This window comes from Belonocnema kinseyi, chromosome 5 (assembly GCF_010883055.1).
Source record: "Belonocnema kinseyi isolate 2016_QV_RU_SX_M_011 chromosome 5, B_treatae_v1, whole genome shotgun sequence".
In the NCBI taxonomy this organism is placed as follows: Eukaryota; Metazoa; Arthropoda; class Insecta; order Hymenoptera; family Cynipidae; genus Belonocnema; species Belonocnema kinseyi.
This window is the reverse complement of record NC_046661.1, coordinates 85,751,164-85,751,376: the sequence shown is the minus strand read 5'-3', so window position 1 is coordinate 85,751,376 and position 213 is coordinate 85,751,164. Positions and strand designations below refer to the sequence as shown.

At 39.4% G+C, this 213-nt stretch overlaps 1 protein-coding gene across 4 annotated transcripts in view; it reads left to right on the top strand.

The window, feature by feature from the left end:
* Nucleotides 1-213, top strand: part of LOC117172330 (glycerol-3-phosphate phosphatase-like) — a 78,171-nt gene that overhangs the window by 15,133 nt on the left and 62,825 nt on the right. The window lies entirely within an intron of this gene.

The window sequence follows — 213 nt, the reverse complement described above, 5'->3', positions numbered from 1 at the left end:
GTACCATTGGATTCAGCGGGTCAAAATACATAAGATTAACTAGTTTTTACCTTTTGCCTCTTGAATGCATACGGGAACATACCCAGCTCCCGGACTATATACGCTAGAATGAAATATTGCTACGTCCAGTCGGTGACCAGAGATAAAATGAATTGAATCTTCACAGTTTACTATTTTATGTTATCCCACATTGACTTATCATTGGCCGGCCAT